The sequence below is a fragment of the Cynocephalus volans genome, chromosome 1, assembly GCF_027409185.1.
Source record: "Cynocephalus volans isolate mCynVol1 chromosome 1, mCynVol1.pri, whole genome shotgun sequence".
Taxonomy (NCBI): Eukaryota; Metazoa; Chordata; class Mammalia; order Dermoptera; family Cynocephalidae; genus Cynocephalus; species Cynocephalus volans.
This window is the reverse complement of record NC_084460.1, coordinates 224,490,175-224,511,187: the sequence shown is the minus strand read 5'-3', so window position 1 is coordinate 224,511,187 and position 21,013 is coordinate 224,490,175.

Here is a 21,013-nt window from a genome sequence, read left to right as displayed (position 1 = left end):
CAACGTATTATTGGATCTTTTACCTTTCCGGTTCTAGACTTGGAATTAGCCATTTCTACAAAAGCTCTGTATATTTAAGTGAGAAATGGTATTTTATTTTAATTTTTATTGAATCAAAATTGATTATACGTATTTTGGGGATTCAACATTGAGATATGTTGATCAAATCAATATTACTAGCATATATATTGTTACAAATTGTAATTATTCTTTATGCTCCTTGTCCAATCCTTCCTCATCTCCCTTCCTCTCCTCCTCCCCCCTCTAATCACCCTAGATTTCTCCTCTCCCTCTGAAAGAATAATGGTTACTCTGTTGGTTTGCTGCCCAAATAATCTGTCCAATGCTGAGAGGCATGATCAAGTCCCCCAGTACTATCATAGAGCAGATGTCTCTTCCGTCACTATGAAATGGGCTCTGTAGAGACAGACATCCTCCTCCTTTCTTTATCTCTGCTGGTGACTCTCCTTGTGTCAACTCACTCCAGTGGCTGGCGGACCATCTGCATGGTGGTTGTGGCATCTAGCCGCCTTCACAGCAGCCATGGTTATCGTGGTAGCTGTGGTGGGCCACCCACATAGAGGAGATGTTTTTGGCCTGCTCTGTGATGCTGGCAGTGTGCCTGGTTGTGGAGAGTGTCCGATCACCAGTTCCATGCCCTGGGTCACTGAGTGGGTCCCAAGGCACTGGCACAGTGTGCCTGGTTGTGGGAGGGGGATCCAGTACCCTTCTCCATGCCCCGGGTCCCAGGTCGGGTCCTGAGGCTCTAGCATGGGGTGCCTAGTTGTGGGAGGAGGGCTTGGGTCCCAGGCGCCATACTCTGTGTCCCCGGGTGGGCCCTAAGATGCTGGCATGGGATGCCTGGTTGTGGGAGGGGAGTCTGGTCCCCTTCTCCATGCCTCGGGTCCATGGACAGAACTGAGGCACTGGTGCAGTGTACTTGGTGGTAGGAGGGGGATCTGGTCCCCTTCTCCATGTCCCAGGTCCCAGGGTGGGCCCCGAGGCAGTGGTACAGCCTGCCTGGTTGTGGGAAGGGGGTCTAATCCCCTTCCCCATGCCCTGGGTCTCAGGGAGGGCCCCAAGGCACTGGCATGGGGTGCCTGGTTGTGGGACGGGGGTCTGGACCTCGGCTCCATACCCTGGGACCCTGGGTGGACCCCAGGACACTGGCACAGGGTGTCTGGTTGTGGGATGGGGGTCTTGTCCTTGTCTCCATGCCCCAGGTCCCCAGGCAGGCCCCAAGGCACTGGCATGGTATGCCCGGTTGTGGGAGGGGGGTCTGGTCCCCTTCTCCATGCCTTGGGTCCCTGGGCAGGGCCCTGATGCACAGTCCCAGAGTGCCTGGTTGTGTGGGGGGTCTGGTTCCCAGCTCCTTATCCCAGGTACATAGGTGAGCCCTGAGGTGCTGGCACAGTGTGCCTGGTTTTGGGAGGGGGTCCAGTCCCCAGCTCCATACCCTGGGTCCTTGAGTGGGCCCTTATGTGTTGACACAGGGTGCCTGGCTGTGGGAATGGGGTCCTGTCCCCTTCTCCATGTCCTGGGTCCCTGGGTGGGCCCCAAGGCACTGACACAGTGTGCCTGGTTGTGGGAGGGAGGTTTGGTTCCCTTCTCCATACCTTGGGCCCCTGGGCGGGCCCTGATGTGCTGACCTGGCATGCCTGGTTGTGGGAGGGTGGTCCGGTCCAACTCCTTACCTCGTGTCCCTGGGTGGGCCCCGAGGTGCTGGTGTAGTGAGCCTGGTTGTGGGAGGTGGGTCCAGTCCCCTTCTCCATGCCCCTGGTCCCTGGGTGGGCCATAAGACACTGGCATGGTGTGCCTGGTTGTGGGAGGGTGCTCCAGTCCCGTTCTCCATGCCTCAGGTCCTCAGGTGGACCCCGAGGTACTGGTGTGGTGTGCCTGGTTGTGGGAGGGAGGTCCAGTCCCCTTCTCCATGCCTTGGACCCCCAGGTGGAGCCCTGAGGCACTGTCACAGCATGCCTGGTTGTGGAAAGGGGGTCCAGTCCCTGGCTGCTGGTCCCAGGTCCCTGGGCAGGCCCCTAGGCATTGGTGGTGTGCTGGTATGTGGGAGTGGGGTCCAGTCCTTGACTCTAATGATCAGATTCTGGGTGGGGCCCTGAGGTGCTGGTGGTGTGAGTGGTTGTGGACAGGGGTCCTGCCCCTGGCTCCATGCCTCAAGTCTCTTGGTGGGCCCCAAGGCATTCGTGGTGTGCCTGTGCTGGAATTAAGTTTTTGTCCTTTGATTGCTTCTAAAATGGGAACTTCCTGTGGGAACCAGTACTTGAGCTGTGTGGTTAAGGTAAATTGCTGCTTTGCTGCTGAAGACTCTGTGCAGCTCAGGGTTTAATGGTTGACCTTATAGGTACTTCCGTCTCTCCAGATACTCGGTGCACCTGGGTTGTGTAGAAACTTTGATCTTGGCCTGAGTTTTTTCATCAAACTGTACCCCATGCAATTCTGCATTCCTGACCAGTCTCCTCTGAGTGGTCCTGCGCTGAATGGGGGGTGGATCGGCTGTCATTGCTGTGTCCCACTGTTCTCCCAGTGGGCCCATCTCCCCCACAGCCTGTGCTCCGAACACTTTCCATGGGACGGGCCCTAAACCAGTCCCCTGTGATGACTCACCGGCCTCTGAGTGGCTCCCCTTTTTCAGCTGTTCTGGCTCCTCACTCTTGTGTGGGTCCACAGGAACCCTATTAGTGGTCTTGCTGTCCTGGGAGCCACCAAAGTCCTCTTCTCCCCTTCCGCCTCCAAGTAATTCCATCTAAAGGGTACAGCTGTGGCTTCTGCCAGCTCCTGCTCCACGTGCTCCAGCACTGAAGTGGCCAAAACACTGAGAGCAGTTTTTTCTTTCTCCTTGGTTTCTCCTGCCTTCATGAGTTCCGTAGGTCTCTCCTCCTCTTCACCTGAGCTCCAGAGACCCCAGCTTGGCTGATGTTACATTTTTATAGTTGTAAATTCATTGTTTTGTGGGAGAGAGTGACGCTGGGGCCTGCCTATTTCGCCATCTTGACCAGAAGTCTCTGCAGAGAAATGGTATTTTTAAGATCTCTATATGACAGCCTTTCATTAATAAAGGACTTATCTCTGTATCTAGGCTTTTAAAGATGACAGATATTTAAAAATATTATCTACCTACCTATCTATCAAACAATAATTTTATGTTGTTAGCTCAGTGTGACCTTTGTTAATGTATTCATACACTATTCTTTTTTGTCTGGTATGTTCACTCAAAACACTGGTTTTGAGATTTTTCTATGTTGTTTCATGTACTGTTAGTTCATTTCTTTTTATGGAGGATTAGGATTTCATTTTATACTATAGTTTATGGTTTATTCATTCATCTGATGATGGCCATTGGAGTTAAGTTTTTGTTATTACAAACAAAGCCAACATGAGCATATATGTATAAGCTTTGTGTGGGTATATGCTTTTATTTCTCTAGTAGTGAAATGGCTAGATTGCATGGTAGGTGTAATTTAACTTTTTAAAGTGGTTGTAATACTTTACATTTAAATCAGAAGTGTGTGAGGATCTGAGTTATTCCACATCCTTATCAACACTTGTTTTTGTCAGTCTTTTAAAGTTTAGTCTTTTAACCGGCTATTTTTCGCTAATGTCTCAGCAATTGTATATAGTATTTTACGTTTTGGAAACCCAAAATGCTGCTCTGTAAGAAGCCTTCAAAACACTATTTTCTTTCACAGTGATTTCTTGATTTTTTAACTTATTTCTTTATACTTATGCATATATATGACTTAAATTATGTTTTCATTGATTCATTAGGTAGCATATTATTGTAACTAACACACTGTTATTTATCACTCTATTATTAAATATGGTTACAAATCTTAACTCAGTGTATGAAGAATTAAACTTTTGAGTTAAAATAATGATGAGTTTTTCCTGGTCTTCATGTCTTGTAAGTCACTTCCATTCTCAGCATTTGTTGTACTACTACTATTATTGTTGATTTCAATAAAACGTGTCTTTTTTTAATAAAAAAAAAAAAGTTTATTTAAGCTTCTTTCAAAAGGCATGTGTATATTAGGGTTGAACATAAATAAACAAATTTTACATTTTTAATTTAGATAGTAAATGTCAAACTATAAATTTAATAATAGGTTTCAACGAGAGTAAAAAACTATAAAAATGATATTATAAAGATAAATAAATGCTTACTTATATTTAGATCATTTTCCTTTTCATTTTTGTGTTACAACTGAGAAACTAATTTTAGGTTGTAACATTGCCATGCTGTGCTCACTGGGACACTTATCGCACAAGTTTAGCAATATTCAAACTGGTCTATACCGTGTTCAAATACACAAGTCTACTGATAATGTGCTTGGATACCTTAGCAAAGTCAAATAGTTGTAGAAGTTTTAAATGCTCACATTTGCTTTTTATACTTATCATGGATCAGGAATAACCCTTCCTAGGGTAGTACCAACTTGCACAGAACATTTTGAGAAGCTCTGCTGCACAGCTCCTGACTTCAAGGAGCATAATATACAATGGGAAGGACATACAGGTACATAACTCTTTATAACAAAAGACAAAGGTTCAAACTTGAAAGGAAGAAAGTTACCTCATTTTATGGATGTAGTAGGACTTCACAGTCCAGATGGCACTAAATCTGAGGCTGGAAAAAGAGGTAGGTTTCAACATACATGATTTCTGCAGGTGCAAATGGAAAGAAGTTTTCACCCAGGCTGGTAGCATATACCCAGTGCCCAGAAATGGCAATGTGAACAAAACTTTATTTTATGTAGTTTTAGCCAAAATTTGTTGTCAAAATAACTATAAAATATATATAGTATAGTTAATATTATATTTAATATATAATATATTTAATAACTAAAAGTTTCATTGAAATAACTGTATTAATAAGTGTGTGTGTGCTGAATGGATAAAAGAGGTGTAATAAGAATATGGAGTATGAAAGCAGTTTAATAATATATTCTTTTACAACCTCCTTTCCTCTTTTAAGTTCTGTTTAGTGTCTGAAGATGGTGTGAAGGATCAGAGAAAGATCAAATAATATCCCAGTTCTGCTACAAGTCAAAAAATACACCTTAGCAATTAAAATATCAAAGACATTAGAAATATTCTTAGGCCATATATGTCCACTGAGTCAAAAGGCTTTGCCACGGAGGTGACATTTGATCTCATGATTTCATGGCACTGCAAAAATAAATCTGTTTCTCACCCTGTGAACTTGTCAGAGAACTGTTTACAACATGGCCACAGACTTCTCCTTGAGCAAATGATGAGAGAGGAAGAGAGAAATAAAGAGAGAGTAGGGGAGGAGAGCAGAGGAGCAGAATGAATGTGGAAGCCACAATGTCTTTTATAATCTAATCTTGGGAGTGACATACGACCACTTTAGCATGCTCTTTGGTAATACAGACCAATTCTAGTATAATGTGTTAGGGTGTGGAAAGCACACAGTGGAAATCATTGGGAACAACTTGGAGGCTGACTATTATGCTGGGCAAATGGCCACCATTCACCGAGGCCAGGAACACAGTACAATGTCACCTCTGTTTGAAATACATTTGAAAGCTGGGTATTCTGATAAATACCCCTACTAAGGGGAGAACTGTTCTCAGGGGAAGAAAGGAGTGCTGAGCAGACACCCCCACAGACACGTGATGTCTACTCCCAAATGAGAACATTTTAAATCCCATTTATTCTGTCATTTGTTTTTTTTTCCTGCTTCACCTTCCTTCTGGCTTACAGGTCAAACAATTAAAAATCCTCTGACTCAAATGCAATATTTGTGTATTCAAATGATAAACTCAGCATCTTTCCATATTTTTATATTGGCATTATTATCCCATGTTTTTGAGTGGCTAACACATAAGAAATTTAGCTTCACATCAATTACTGAAATAAGAGAAAACAAACATATGTTGTTATGAATTATACTTACACCTCAGCCTCCCAAATACATATTTCTTATGAAAACACAAGCAAGAAAAAATAACTTATAATGTACTACTGTAGTTGTTTATTACCTTTTATAGCTTATCTCTACTCTCTAAACGGTAGTTCTCTCTTTAAAACAGTAAAAAGCTTTTTTTTTGTATTTCTGATGTGAAAAGATTGTGATCATGATTGGTTAACTTCAAGCATCTGTGTACTTCATACTATTCTAAGTAGCCTGATTTTAGCATTTCACAGGTATAAAAAAAGAAATGTAAGTAGATGCACTTCAGAATCTCTGAGAGTATTGAAGTGTGTCTTCTTCCTACTTTATTTGTATAGTTAAATTTTTGTGGGGCCATAAACTTAGGACTGTGTACTCCTGTATATATGCCACGTGAAATTTTAAATAAAGCCACTGAGAGGAGCTCTAGCCTAGATGATAGAATTTGTAAGCTCTGCTCCTTATCTCCCTTTAGTTTGGTGAAATTAGCAAGAATTGTGTTTTGAGTTTTGTCCTACAGAGAGCTGAGGAATATGGTCTGCCTCAAATTTACAAAAATGGTCAATATTTTGCTCTCGTGTCACAAATTTTCTGTGCCTTTGAGCATTCAAGTGGAAATTGATTGATGTTTATATATACATATATATATAAAGTTTATAAAAACCATAAAAACCTAGATGAGAAAATATTACAGTAAGTTTTTTGCTTCTTAATGTGTATTTGGTTATTAAAATAGCATTATTTAAATGTAATATTAACTTAAAATAAAATTTGATTTTTGCCTTAAAATTTACTGTTAGAATAAAGGGCTGAATTGCAACACATATTTTTTAGAAATCAGTAAAATTAGATTTCATTTTTTGTTCCTAACAATTCAAGTAGACTTTTTCCAATTTGGCAGTTGAAGAAATATTAGACAAATAATAAAGTAATTTGGAAAATTAAGCTTTCCCTTTCCAAGGAAATTTTTCAAGAGACACAGAATAAAAGTTTTTAATAAACCATGACTTTTATGAATTACTGTTCATTCTCATAGTAAATCTCTATTCTAGTTTTTCTTTTGGATGGGATTGAGACTGAGACCTTTCCCTTGAAAAAAATTGCATGCAATCACCAACTATAACTGAAAACATTCTATGTGTTCTATGTAAACATCCTTGAGCCTAATGGCTAGACTCTAGGGCTTTGTGCATTTGGGTTGGAGAATCTTAATTAATGGAGTCATACAAACAACATATTTTGATGGAAAATTAAGATCTTTCCTTGGCAATTCATATTTAAAAGGCTCCATAGCTGTTAGTATTTTCACAATCATGGACACATAGTTGTTGGTGGTGACTGTCTCTTAAGGTGCATGGAGAGAGTCCTCCTGAGAACTGACATGACTAATTAGTTGACATTCTGTCTTCTTGAAGCTTGTATTTCAGATGTTATGTAGAACCTCTCAGTGCTCATTAATTGCTACCCACTCCTGTGATTCACCCTGGAAGAAATAATCAGAACAAATCTAGAATGTATTTTTAATTGCTTTAAAAATGTAAAATATTAAAGTGGCACAGGCAATTAAAATTTATTTTTTTAATATTTTGTTTAAAATGGAAAGAAGAGATTAAAATGTAGAAATCTAACTGCTGCTGCTTCAATATGATCTCAAGAACCGGACACTAGAAATTTTCAGAAATGCCCCAGAAAAAGAAGAAAAAAAACCAAAAACAACAACAACAAAAATAACATTTGTAACTGTTCCTGAAAGAAGAATTGTCTCCTGGAGTGGACAATGCCTTACATTATTTCCTTCTCTCAATTCTCTCTGAGATGCTTGTTCTGCAAAACTGAGCCTACATTAGGAAACTCACTACAAAGGTGCCTGTGAAATAAATGGTTTAGCTTTTAGACAGCTATATTCTAGAAAAGCATGCTAGGGCTGGCCAGTTAGCTCAGTGGGTTATAAAGCACAGCCTTGTAATACCAAGGTCAAGGGTTTGGATCCCTGTACAGGGCAGCTGTTGAGAAAAGCCTGTTAAAAGCCTGTTGGAATAATGTCGAGCAAGGCAATCTATATTTAAATTTCCAAATAAGTAGCAGTCTTGGTGGAGTGGGATTTTACATTCATTTACGTAACAAATATTTGGGTTTCTCTTATTTTCCAGGTAGTCTTCTAAGTGCTGACATACAATAGTGAACAAAATAGAATTATACAGCATATATTAATAGACAATAAGATAGATTAATTGCAAAATGTTTCCAATTTTTCACCCAATTCCTCAAAAGTAGTGCGACTTTATAGTTCCTCCTTTCATGAAGCAAAATCTACTTTCTCACCTCATGAATCTTGGCTGGTCTTGTGAATTGTTTTGGCAAACAGAATATAGTGACAATGATGTGTGAGTTTTAAACTTAGGCCTCAAGACCCCTTGTGTGCTTCTGCTCTTCCCCTTAGAACCCTGTCGCCCCATGAGGAGAAGCCTAGGACAGCCTGTTGAGTGATGAGAAACCATCTGGCAGAGAACCAAATCATCCCAACCCTTCAGATGAAGCCGTTCTAGAGCAGGTTTGCATCAGCCCACTCTCAAGAATCTCAGATGGATGAGCAAAGATTAGCAGAACCATGTACCGGACCTCTTTTGTCTATAATCCCAGGAAAGAGAAGAAAGCTTCACAGTCAACTTGTAGACGTGAGTTTTCTTACACTACAATAGCTAACTGATACAGATGTTATAATTTCTTTCAGAAAATGTATATAAGTAAAAGAGAGATATAAAATACCATCCCACTACTGGGTATACACCCAAAGGAAATGAAATCAATATACCAAAAAGACACCTGCACTCCCATGTTTACTGCAACACTATTCACAATGGTCAAGAGATGGGATCAACCTAAATGCCGATCAACAGATGAATGGATAAAAAATCTGTGATATATATGCACAATAGAATACTACTCTACTATATTAAAAAAAAAAAAGATATCCTATCATTTGTAGCAACATGGATGGAACTGGAAACCATCATGTAAAGTGAAGTAAGTCAGGGACAGAAAGACAAATACCACATGATATCACTCATATATGGGATCTAAACGAAAAAAAAAAAAAAGCAGTTCTCATAGAAATAGAGAGTAAAATAGTGGTTACCAGGTCAGGGTGGGGGTGGGGGGGAGGGAGAAAGGGAAGTGGTGGACACTAATGGGTACAAAAAACTATGCATTCTACCCTAAGTGAATCCCTGTGCAGTATATGCATGTACTGAAACAGCACACTGTACCCCACAAATATCTACAGGTAAATATTAAAATACTTTGAATAAAAGTATAAAAAATAAAATAAAATATTTGTATACAGAAATGGTTGAATATAGAATGTATAATATGTATAAAATGCTTGTGTGTAGAAATAAATGAAAACATATTGAAGGATATTTCATTGGAGCTTGAAATAAAGTGAAAATGTTATTTTGGAATTAATTTATCAGTGGCAGGGAATATTTGTCCCAATTTAATGTTCTCTATATATTTGGGGGTTATAAAAAAAATTCTCAAAAGAAAGAAATCCCATTACCTATGGAATGAAACTCAAGTAAATGACTCAAGTTGGTAGTGGGATTTTTAAAAATATGTTTATTATAAGCAATTTCACTAATTGCTCTTAACTGGGTGATAACGATGTTGCTCTAATGTAGACATATAACACACCAAAAAGGATAAAAATTGTAATTATGGTAATTTCTAGAATAAAAATTGCTAAAATATTTTCCCTTGCTGTGAGGTGCTTAAATGATATGAAAAATGATTTCTCTATTTTTCAGGGTCATAAAGAGGGGAGCTTCCTGCTAACTTTTTCTTAGAATATTTGAGAGTAAGCCTGTGCTCTTGCACTTGTCCCAGCACCCCGGCATTTCCCACTGTGAGGTAGATGATGATTTGTGCATACAAACAGGAGTCAGGATCTCCGAGATAAGTGAGTCCCTCTTCTCCACTAGAAATTATCCGTGTTCTGTGTTAGAATTATGGAATGATAATCCTAGAAATGATTTAAAGGATACCCTGATACCAAATATTCATGTAAAAAAAGGGTCTTTTAACTTGTTCGGTGTTATGTTTCTATATAGTCTATATTTTTAATTAATTGTTCATCATTATTTCTTATTCACAATAAATCTCTACTGGGCACTAAATCTGATTATTGAGGCAGTGACAGATGGAGAGAAGGGATCCCTGGCTAATGACAAAGCCTAGCCAGGTCTAGCAGCTAGGGCAGTAGATAACTGTCACAGAAGGAGCATACCGCTGTACATTGTATTCATCTGTCTGGAACATTAATGGAGGGAATGGAAAGTGTTTATATAAATCACCTAAGGATATCAACTGGGCTATAACAAATACCAAGGCAACTTTTCCCTCTGAGTGGTGCTCCAGCATGACATATCATAGAAAATGATAAATAATTTCTCCTCTTCTTCCTATGTTATTAACTTATACCTAAGGTTTTGCTCCTCCATGGTAGAGCCAAATCTCAAGTAACTCAGATAACTGGAGAATAGGTTAATCTGGTTATTTTAAAATGCCTATCAAACATCCTATTTTCCAGAATTGTTTTCCCAAACATATTTCAAATTTAAAATGTTCCGAAATGTATTAATTTGTTTTATAGAAATAGGAAATAAAATAAGAAGAAATTAATTGATACTTTAGTTAATGGTTCAGGAATCACAGTTTATGTTTCTGATTAACTCTTCATTTTTAAATTTGAACTTTTGAAAGTAAAAATTGTAACTCCTATGGTCAATCACCTCTTCTATCTAAGTGTAGGAAGAAAATAATCCCATATTTTTAAATGCCTCAGTTTTTAAGTAGCATAATTCATTTTTTATATAATTTTTGTGTTTTCTTTTTCTTTATATTTTGATGGTACAGAATAAGAGAAGATAAAAAATATTAATTGGGCTAAAATATTTGATTTCTTTGAAAGTACAGATAAATATTTCGTATGATGAGACACTAATCTCTATTTAGTAGTATTTTCAGTTTTATAATAGGATTGAATACAAGAGTAAAGATGCTTTCCAAGAACACATAGAAGTCTCCTTCCATCTTCAGCAAAAAAAAAAAAAAAATGTACTCAGAATGGTCTTATCCTGGAAAATTCTGAATAAATAATTTTTCTGAAATTCAGCCACATTTATTGTAAACAAATAAGGAAATGTAAACATGGTAGTAAATAAAGGCTATTAAAAATGACCTAGTTTACAACCAGCCCAGCCACAACCACCAAATCACAGCAAGAAGGGCCCCAGGTTCCCAAGCCAGAGTGGTGGGGTGCAAGGGCTTTTGCCACACCCCCCGACATCTGCACCCAGCCAGCAATGACCAAGCCACCTCTGGAAGCCCCCCAGTCTCCCCTGTGGGAATGAGGGGGGTGCCACAGGCCTCAATCCCACTTCTCCTTCCTCCTTCTTCCATCCCATTTCCTTCCGCCTTCCCCTCTCCCCCTCCCTCCCAACTGCTCTGCAACAACATCCTAGAATGTTTTCTTTACATTTTCTTTACATTTACATTTCATTACCTTTTCTTTAAAAAAATAAAATAAAAACGACCTATTTCAGAAAACTTTTTTCATTAATAGAAATATGTAACATATTATCCTAAACAAAGAATGTATTAAGTGAATATCACAATTTTACAGTTATTTAGAGTTATCTGAAAATGGAAAGCACTCATATCGTAAACTGAATTTGTTTAGAAATGCAAACACAAACAATAATCTTACTTATCAATTCTCACCCAAATAATTTAAATTTACCCATTTTTAAATGACTTTGTTCCATTAAATTTATGTGATTTAGTGAAATGAAATGGACTCTGAATGAGCTGTTTTTTTTGATCCGTCCCACTATATTTGTACCCCTGAGAAATAAAAAAGCATCCAGGATCTGGCCTTTTAATATCAGCTGGCCCTTCGTGTTGATATGAACTGGCCTGGGACTCTGAGATTGGCCTTGGTGTTCTATTAAACAAGCAATTTCACATAATATCAACATCAGATAAAGCCATTCTGTGACATGATGTATCAAGACAAAAACACTCCATAATCGTATCTGAACACAGACAACACATGAACGTTGCTTCTACCACAAAATATCCTCTCTCCCAGTCAATATGAGTGACTGTTTCTTCTTGACCAATTACAGTTTTAGCCTCGGTTTAGTCTTCAACCCCCTAGGTAAAATTTATTAAGATGATCAGTCATAATATTACCCTGCTTCCTGATAACATCTCATCAGGAGCAAAGTCTGCTTCTTTAAATCCTTCCCCAGATTATCCAACACAAGTCCCAAACCTGTCATTAGTCCTTTCTAACACAATCTTGTTGAGATGGCCCATTGTTTTCCATGGTGTGTATTCTCCTTTGCTGCAATGTACAATAATCACAATGTATTCAAATCAAGTGTGTTTCTGGTGGCCTTTGGATGGAGGGCATTGACACCGAGGCAGCTGTAAGTGGGTAGATTATAGCATAATTATTCAGCCATGGCATTTTAATTTATTCACTATTTTCTACAACTGAAAAATAAATAATGATAAAATATCCTTTGAAAATTATTTTAATGTTCTTTTCATGTGTTTCTATGGATCATTCACAACTGAGATGTTACCTTCCCACAGTGGTTTTCCCAAATCACTCCATTTAAAGAAGTCTATAAGAGGTCCTGTTAGTCTTTGCACACATCAACTCAGCCCAGTTGGGGGTTATCAGTGGGTATTTCCTACACACACCAATACCTTCCTGCATCTCCTTGCCTGGGGGTGTTCTTCCATTAAAGGGTGTCCAGCCAGTGCCAGAGGTGTCTGGAGAGGCTGAGTGGAGGGAGGGCTGAGAGGCAACCTTCCACTAATGAGGGATGGCTGTTGGTAGGTGGCTATTCTAGCTTCCTCTCCCTTCATTGGGACAATTCTGAACTTTGTTTTATTTAGTCACTCAGAGGGTACCTATCAGAATTGAGCTGTTATAGTAACCATCTGCTCATCATTAATGCTCCATTTATTGTTCTCTTTTCTATCTTCTTCATTCCTTCACCCCACATGCTTTCTGTGATCACCTCATGAGTAAGTTACATGCACCTTCATGCTTTTGAAAGAACTTCGTGATAGACATCCTAGAAACCTAGAACTGGATTACTCTTCATTCAGATGGCAGCAAGGAACATGTTGCTTGTGTAATCCCTAGCTTGGTATTGATTATTAAAACTTTCATTACTTGCACAGTATTGGCATAAGGTACATACTTTAAGAAATAGCTCTAAAACTTGAAAGTCAAGAAGGCAATAGTAATTATGACAATTAGGGATTGGCTTGACTTTTGTTATCCATGAAAAACACACTGAAGAAAGAAAAAGGGAGGTTTTGGATAGTCAACTATCAACTCAGCATATGCTGAGACTATTATTTCTGAAATAAAATCTGCTAAAAGGCAGATTTGTATTAGTAATAAAACCCAAGATTTAATCATAAAGTTTTATAGTTACAAAGGTATTTGTATTTACAGTCCTGGCAAGAATCTTATGCAGGAGTCAGAAAATTATAGCCCATAGGTCAAATCCAGCCTATCACCTGCTTTTTCTAATTTAAACTTTATTTAAATGTTTTATTGGAACACAGACATTAACATTTATTAGCATGATTTTTATGGCTGCTTTCACTCTACACAGTTGAAAAGTTACAACAGAGACCATATGCTCTGTAGAGCTGAAAATATTAATTATCTAGGAAAACTTTAAAAAAAAAAAAAGAAATTTTGCTGATTCCTGTCCTATGTGTTAGTCTGGCTTGACTTTAGTCAGGGACCTGACAGGAAAGAATGGCTATCCAGAGACCTGTGTTGTGGACATTCGGGGAGATGCATATAAAACTCTTAAATTCCCAGATTGCCCTATACCCTCTGGTATGTGAAAAGCTAGCAGCTCACCTTACTAGAAGAAATAAGACTCCTATTTCCTGGATACTAAGCAAAGACCTCACTTTAGGCAAATGCTTCAAAATGTAATGCTTGATCTCCTCAAACTAATAACTACAGTAAAATCTCAGCATGACCTAGGCAGGTCTCAGAATGTCTTTGCTATGGACAAAAATGGGATATCTACCAAAAGATACTCAGGACCTGGTTAATATGTTATAGTGGAGACCAGGACAACATGACCAAGAATAGGTCAATGGACAGACTGCAACAACTAATATTAGATTATTGGCAAAACAAAACTATTAGCTACTACCATTTTGGCTCCCTACTTCCCCCCAATAGATAATTGATTAAAATAGGAGAAAAAGGGAACCTCCATATGATATATGAAAGTTTATCACTCAAGGGAATTCTGGAATAGCTTTTTCTGCCCTCCATCCTCTTCAAATTACTCTTATAAAAGCCATGGAAAATAAGAAAAGTCTTACATTCTATGCTTTGGAGATTCAGAGGGGTGATAGACAATGTCAATAAGACCATGAATATTCTCAGGTTCCTTGGCCAATGGGGTAAGAGTAATGATACATGATTGGGAAGGCCCAATGGAAACCTCTAAAACTTCCTGCTGTCAACCAAGATAGAAACAAAAAGCAATCATATCCTGAACGATGGGGGTGATGAAGTTTAGTGATAATATTAAAGACCTATAGGATAAAGGAATCATAGTCACTATCATATCTCTGATTAATTCTCTAGTCTGGCCCCTGAAGAGATAGGGTGCATCTTTCTGGGATAATTACAGTAGCCTACTGCAGGCTTAACCAAATTGTAGACCCCGTCTCAGTCACTGTGCTTGATGTGGTATCATTGCTAGAGAAGATTAATAAGGTGTCAGCTACATATTATGTGGTCATTGATTTGGTAAATGAGTTCTTTTCCATTTCAAGTATAAAAGGGAACCCAAAACTGTTTGCATTCACATAGGATAGACACAAATATTCATTTACAGGTTTTCCTCAGGGTTATGTGAACTGTCTTAACTTATGTTATAATATTATTTAAAGAGGTCTAGACCACCTTGCCATTCTACTGACACATTACATTCGTGAAATAATGCTGATTAGACAAGATGAGAAATAGGTAGCTGGTTCACTGGGGACCTGTTAGGACACGTGCATTTTATGGGGTGGAAGATAAACCCTATGAAGATGCAGGCACTTGCCCTATCAGTAGATTTTAGGGGTCCAGTGATCAAGAACGTTCTAGTATATTCTTCCAAAGTCAAAGAGAAATTTTTGCATCTTGCATCCGTTACCACAATGAGGGAAACACTGCATCAGGTGAGCCTCTTTGGGTCTTGGAAGTAACACATCTAACACCTGGAAGAAGTAAGCTGCAAGCTTAGAGTTGAGGCTGAAATAAGAAAGTGCTCTGTAGCAGACCAGGTCACAGTGCAAGTAGCCATGCCAATAAAGGCATACTGTCCAGAACAGAGTATAGTATTGAAAGTGTTGGTAATTAACGACACACTATATGGAGCTTATATCAAGCTCCAGTAGAAGAATCACAATGCAGGACCTTGGGATTCTAGAGCAAAACCATGCCAGTCTTAGCAGGGAATTATGTGCCCTTTGAGAAATATCTCCTGGCAAGACTTTGGTAGAGACTGAACTTTTGATTACAGAACACCAAGTAACTGTGCATCCAGAATTGATAGTCATGAATTGGTTCTGTCAGCTCCATTGTCATAAATTTGGACATTCCCAACAACAGTCCATTGTACTTTTGAAATGATACATCCGGGATTGAGCCTAGACAGTATTAGACAGCACAAGTAAGTTGTATGATTAGGTAGATCAAACTCACATATGAGGGGTCTTCAAAGTTCATGAAAAGATTTGTATTATCTTTTAATCCCATTTTTGCACAAATTTTTTAAAGTTCCGTCATATTATTCCATGTTTGTATTGATGCCCTTTCCTCAGCTTGCATCTATGGTCATATGAGGGTCAAATATCTCCAACTAAAAGAAGAAAAGGCTAAGTTTGTTCTACAGATGTGTCAGCTAGTTTGTAGATGCAAGGTAAAGATGGATGAGTAGAGATGTGTGTGCTGTACCTCTTCATCTACTTAGGGTGAAAGGAAAAGTGGACCTGAGGTGAGAATGTACAAAGATGTGTGAATGGTGGCTGGTGGCCTGGCCGTCTTCTCAGGGACCTGATAGCGACAGGATCACTAGATCTGAGACAAAGAGATCTGAGGGAGAAACATGTCTATGAACACATGGCAGTAGATGTGAAGTGTGAAGATTTTGTATCACCCATCAGAAAGCATCCACCATGGAAAAATAACTGAACAACCAAATAGACAAAATGATTTGGCCAGTTAAGTTAGCCAGGCTTCATCATTGGCCATGCCAGAACTGTCATGATGGGCACCTGTATGTAATGGCTCTGATGGCAGAGATGGGGACTACATATAAGACTAAAAGCATGGACTCGCTCTTAGCAAGGCCAATTTAGCCACTGTGGCTTCTGGATTTTCCATTTTCAACAACAACAATAAACACTGCATTATTGGATTTTGTTGATAGATCATTTTGGCAGTATCAATCGAAATTTAAATATGCATATTCTCCAAATTACCAATTAGGATTGTAGCAACATATACCAGGAAAATACTTATGTATTTAGGCAAGCATTTTATGGAGTGTGTGATTGGGCATATGGCATATGCAAATCAAATTTTCCCAACATAGTTCAATTGCATTTACCATTTGGTTTTTGCTTTTAGCTTTTCTTCCCCCCTCACCTCCTTCCTTTTCTTCCTTGTCCTTTTTTCTTTGTTTTACCTCTGTTGCTCTGCACTTCTTCTTTTTTTTTTTTTTTTTTGTACAAAATAGGAAAACAAAAACCAAAAACTTTTAACGCACATGAGGGTTGGTAGATTACCCTAGGCTAGCTTATGTACAATAGAATTTCAGATACTCTGCTTTTATCTTTATATATGTTACTGAGAATACATACTAAGAGATGAATACTTGGAGGACTTTATTTCCTAAGGCTATGGGTGACTTTTTGGGAGTAGAGTACTGCGGGAAAATACATTTTCATAATACTTTCATGAAAATACATTACACAAAACTTGGGTTTGTGAAAAATGAAAAAAAGAATGATTTAAACTGGGTGCTTTAGACAGCAGTTGGGAAATCCCCAAGAAAGCTAACATGATTGTGGGTTCAGCTTTTCTTGAAAGGAATTTTCCAACTAGAACCAACTTCTGTCCTCAAAAAGGAAGAAACTACAAGTCTTAGAAAAGCAAATTATGAACATTAAATCAGAAACATACCTAAAAGATCATTTAATACCAAATTTTTATTTTGCAAATGATAAAACTTTGTCTATTTGCTTAAGTCAGTCAGCAAACTATCAGCTAGTCCTGAATTCACCAGGCTATGAGCTCCATTCCTTTCATTTTTTAATGCAGTTTCTATACCAAATATTCTTTGTGAATATCTTGCCCTTAGTTCTTTTAATCTAAAATGGTTTTTTTTTGCTATTATCATTTTTTACATTCTAAGATGTTGTGGGGGAGGGGAGGTAGAGGAAAAGAAATAGGGTGGGAGGACTAAAAGGAGGAGGGGCTTGATCGAGGCCCATGGCACCCCCCTCCATTCCAGAAGGGGAGACCAAAGGGATTCCAGTGGCAGCTCAGTGGTGATCACAGGGCTGGTTGTGGTTGTCAGGGGGGCGTGGCCAAGGCCCTTGGCCACCCATTGCCCTGGTTTGGGAGCTCAGGGCATTTTCTGCGGTGTCTCGGTGGTTGGTGGTTGTTGCTGGGCTGGGTGTGGTCATAGGGCAGCATGGCTGAGGCCTATGGCCTTCCTCCCTCCTTGGCTTGGGAGCCCAGGGGGCTTTATAGGTGTTTTTTGGTGGTGTTAGACCATTACTAGTTAATATTAGACTTTGTCTCTGATCAGGGGGTATTTTGTTTTTTCTTTCAGTTGTGTGTTGGATTATTCACTGTTCCCACCACTTAAACTCTGCACTGGAACTAATTTGTTGTCCTTTGCTTCTTTCTAAAATGGAGGAACTTCCTGTGGGGACCAGCACTTGAGACCTATAGTTGAGCTAAATTGCTGCTTTGCTGTTGATTCTCTGGGGAAGGCTTTTTGCATTTAGTTGTCGATCTTGTATGTACTGCCAGGTCTTGTGAAGTCCAGTACACTTGGGTTGTATTGAAACTCTGGTCTGGGCCTGAGTCTTTTCAGCAAATTGCACTCCCTGCTATTCTATATTCCTGATCAGTCTCCAATGAATGGTCCTGTGCTGATTGGGAAGCAAATCAGCTGTCCAGGCTGTGCCCCAGTGTTCCCCCAGTGGCCCATCTCCCCTACCACCCACACTCCAAACACTTCCCATGGGATGGGCCGTGCACCAGTCCCTTGTGATGACTCACTGGCCTCTGAGTGGCTCCTTTTTTCGGTTGTTGTGGCTCCTTGCTCCTATGTGGGTCCACAGGAACCCTGTTAGTGGTAGAACAAGGCCCTCTTCTCCCCTGCCACCTCCAAGCAACTTTATAGGAAAGGCACAGCTGCAGCTTTTGCCGGATCTTGCCCCATGAAGCCTTGAAGTGGCCAGGCTTGAAATGGTGGGAGCAATCCTTTTTTCTCTCATCATGGCTTCTCCTGTCTTCATGAACTCCATAGGTCTCTCCTCCTCTTCCCCTGAGCTCTAGTGGCCCCCGCTTGGCTGTTGTTGCTTTTTAATAGTTTTAAATTGGTTGGTTTGTGGGAGAGAGTGACGCTGGGGATTGTCTATTCCGCTGTCTTGACTGGAAGCCAATAAGTAATTTTTATGAATTTTATTCTATCACAAAATACAATTAGTGTTTAAATATTTTGACTGAGAATGATATTTTAGTTTTACTAATTATTAAAAAAGAGGTAGGAATTTTGTTCCCCCTTTGTTTCCTGGGCCATAAGAAAAGTTAGATCTATTGAAAAAGAAAAAAAAAAATGTTTATGATTAATTATGCCACTGTTTTCAATATCAGAAAAAAAATTAAGATCCTCTTTTTTAGCAATTCTCAGGTCTGGTAACTTCAGATTTTCCTCTGAATTCATAGCAGTATTTGGTCAGCAACAGCATATTTAATTATGAACTCTATATTTTCTATTCTCCCATTAGATGGCAATGTTATCATATATATTTTGAAATTTGAACCTACTTCTGTGCAATACTGAGAAAAATAATACTGCTTTTTAATTTTTATTTTCATAGTTCAAAAAGAAGATTTATAATGAAATGCTACCTTGTAGTTTAAGGGTGATTATGTGCAAAAGAATGTTTCTGTGTGGGTGTACACATGCTGTGTTTGAAAGTCATCTTATGATAAGTTTACACTTTTTGTACAAGACCTCAAATGCTTCTATCTTTTTAAACTGTAATTCAAATGGTGAATTGTAATCTTGGTAATTTTTCATAAAATTTGGGCAGCTCATGGAGAGATATGTGCTATAGAAGTAAGAATTCTAGTTTATGGCATTATTTAACTTAGTGGAGATGTAAGCTCTTTCAATATAATTATATTTTTAAAAAATCCAGAATAGAGTAGTAAAATGTAATTTGACTGGTAAAGTGCTTGGCTACTGTGAATTGTGTGACCTTTTTATGAAAACACTTAATTTCTCTGGCCTGAGAAAGGCCACTACTCAAAATGTGACCTATTGACCAACACCTTGATTACCTGTGTAGAAGCCAGGGGAAGACATCTATTTCAACCCCCTGAAGGTTCTTTGGAAAAATCACCTGATAAACACAGATTAACTTGAAGAAAAGGCATGACCAATTTTATTTGATCACATTTTTATGTGACACAAGAGTCTTCAGAATGAAATCCAAAGATATAGGGAAAATTGTTCATCTTTATGCTTAGGTTCTGTGAAGCAGGCACAGCTGTGTAGAAATGTGATTGGACAAGAAATGTATGATTTAATGCTAATAGACTGAGTGGGGAAACCCAGCAAGGCTTGTTTGTTCAGATTTGTCTTGGCCTGTCTGTGTAGCAACTCATTCCGCAAAGTATGGGGCAGGATTCTTTCTGAAATGGGGGTTTTATGACTTACAATCAGACAAGGTAGGTCAGAAAATTTCTTTATGACCAGCTCCAAGACAGAGAAGCAGAGGAAAAGATTAGAGTATGTCTATGGCCTGACTTGGGGAAGAGGGATTCCAGTTTCTATGGCTTGCCTCAGGGGAGAATGAAGCTAAGAAACAGGAGGACAGAAGTTCAGAGGAAATCTTTGCTTTCAAGGCTGTTTCTGAGGCCTTCACTTTGGTCTATCACTTTCTGGGCCCCAACACCGGCATCAGCAGCAGAAACAACACCTGGAAAATTATTAGAAATGCAAATTCTCAGACAAAGCCCAGAACTTCTGAATTAGACATTCCTTAGTTCAGATACAGCAATCTGTGAATTAACAAACTTTTCAGATAATTTTATGCCTTATGAAGTTTGAGAAGTTCTGCCTTAGATTTCCCACTTGAAATGAAGGATTAGGCTACATTACTGACTGAAGTCACAGCAGTTAAGTTAAATGGTTTGTTAATTATAAGTGATTAAGAAAGGAAACAAGGAATAATGATGAGTAAATGAAATAAAATAAATGTGATTTTACCATCTAACGTCGATTTGAGTTACATTTTAATACTTCAGAGGTTAAAAAAAAGATAAAACTATCCTTTTAATAAGAAGGTGTTCTAATATTAGATATACAAGAGTACTTCAAAAAACTCATGAAAAGATTTGTATTATCTCTTAATTCTTTTTGAAGTACCTCACATATATTAATTGTTAGAACTAATTTAGTTATCTTCTGTAAGCCCATGCTTTTATTTTCTAATTACTTTCCTCCTTATTTCTAAAATAATTGTAGATACACATGCAATTATAAGAAAAAATACAGAAAGGTCCTGTTACCTTTACCCCATTTCCCCCAGTGGTAGCATCTCACGAAACTGTAGTACAATATCACAACCAAGATACTGACATTGATGTCTCAAAGTAAAGAGCATTTCCATCACCGCGAAGATCCTTCCTGCTGTCCCTTAAGAGCCAAATACACT